Source organism: Silene latifolia, chromosome Y (assembly GCF_048544455.1).
Source record: "Silene latifolia isolate original U9 population chromosome Y, ASM4854445v1, whole genome shotgun sequence".
NCBI classification, from domain to species: domain Eukaryota; kingdom Viridiplantae; phylum Streptophyta; class Magnoliopsida; order Caryophyllales; family Caryophyllaceae; genus Silene; species Silene latifolia.
The window spans coordinates 84320071-84322422 of record NC_133538.1 but is presented as its reverse complement, the minus strand read 5'-3'; positions in this window follow the sequence as shown (position 1 = coordinate 84322422).

The window sequence follows — 2352 nt, the reverse complement described above, 5'->3', positions numbered from 1 at the left end:
TTATATAAATTTAACAACTTAAATGTCATTTGAAATTTAAAAGTAGATGTAATACCCCGTATTTTGATAATAATTTATGTAATTTAATAATTAGTTAAAGGCATTTCTAATAATAGTTACAATAAGACGTTAATTAAATAATAAATTAATAATTCAAGTCGGGAATTGGGCTTAGCTAATAGTACAGTATTGGGCCGTGTGATATAATTGGGGGACGGGTTTTATAGGCTTAATAATTAAGTAATCGGATTTTGTATCGGGAATTAATAATAAATAATATGGAAATAATAATTATATCAATAATTATCATAATAATAATAATAATAATAACGTTATGGCAATAATAAGATAATTGGTGGAAATTCTAGTTTGGTAAGACTTAATATATATGATAATAATAATAATAATAATAATAATAATAATAATAATAATAATAATAATAATAATAATAATAATAATAATAATAATAACAATAATAATAATAATAATAATAATAATAATAATAATAATAATAATAATAATAATAATAATAATAATAATAATAATAATAATAATATAATTTATAATGGTAATTCCTATAATAATTAGAATAAGGTAATTATAATAAGTTTTCTAATTGACCTCACATACTCTTTAATCTTATACTATAAATACCATAATTAATCTGAAAATAATTCATAAAAGAAGAAGGAAGAGATCTAAAAAGAAAGAAGAGAAGAATTAAGGAAGAGAAAAGCAAAGGAATTAATTTTATTATCGCTTCAAGGTAATTCTTTAAGACCGTCTTATGTATATACTTTGCGATATTATAACTCGTTATCTAGACCACCATAGATCAGGCCGTAAGTATCGTTGTGACCGTGGATGACCAAGGATCACCGTTGACCTTATTTGACCACTGTTGACTGATGGGAGAGGGCGGTTTCAGGCGCGTTTTCGAGGGTGGTTGAAGAGGGCATACAATATGTGGTTATACGGATTTTGACCCACGAAACTCGTCTAATTGGACCTGGGCTAGGATGGGTTGACACCAGGGGTTAAAGTCAACCACTTTGTGGTGGTCTTTGGTGGTTGTTGCGGGTGTTTTGCCGGTGGTTGCCGGAATTACGAGTTTAGGGCAAGGGTATTGTTTAGCGGTTTTATACCCTTTTTCGAGACTTGCTTAGCTCATACCTGGATTGGTTGGGTTCGTGGGGGTTATTCGGTTCCATAGGTGGCAGTGGGATGGTCTGGGATGGTGGTTGGTTATGGTGGTGGTCAGAAAACCATAAAATAGGGGATTGGGGCTGGGTCGTTGTTGTCGTGTCAGGTCGTAGGATGTTCTGGGTAGCTGTGGTAGGTGGTGTTTCTACCATGGGGCAGGGGAGACCACGGTGGTGGCCACCTCTATCATGGTGGTGGTGGTGGTGGAAGGCGTGTTAGGTGTGTTTGAGTTGTGTGTGTCGGGTTTTTCTGGGATGGTCTAGGGCGTGTAAGTGCGAGTTGCAGGGGGAGTTTTAACTGGTGGTAGGAGGTTGTCAGGTTTGGCCGTGGTGCAGGCTAGGGTGTGGCTGGTTTGGGTGGTACTTACGGTGACTAGGGATGGCGTGATAGGTGGGTTAAAGAAGGGAGTTTGAACTCGGTTATTGCCGTGTTGGTTGGATTGGTGTTTGTGCGTTGTTCTCACGTGAGTCTCACGAGATTGCATGGGTATTGGGTAGTTATATGTTGACTTATATTATTATATTGTGGGTATGAGACACGGGTTATTTGGGGATGCGTGTTTAATTATTTAGCGGGTTTTACACAATAATTTACACGGAAAATAGCTAATGTAAACAAATTATAATTAATTAAATTATAATAAGAAATTGAGCAATATATAATTAAGTTATAAATATTATAATTTTGATTAGGTGACGGTTGTGAAGAATTATAATCGGATCGGATTGCTTTATTTATTGGATTTCTTGAGCTGCTTAATTGGAATCGCTTATCAGGTAGGGATAAATCCTACTCAACTCTTACTCGATAATATTTGGTTTATTGGATGGCTTATATTTAAGTGCATTGATCGTAGGTGAATTATGTTGGTTGATATAATCGTAATTGTTGGAAGGGAGATTACATTGTATATGTTGGTTATATTGTGGTGGAGTATTGTTGTAGTATTAACATATTTATTCTGGCAGACATTAATTATAGTAATGTGGAGTGGTTGAACAGATTTATTCTGGCAGACGATATTTATCGTGTTTATGTAACACCCCCATTTATTCGGGACCCTTTAGCTAGACATTCCCAAATAAATAGAACTGTTACCATCTCGGTTTCCCGAGGTAGTGAATAACAAAGTCCAACTTACCAAAGTAC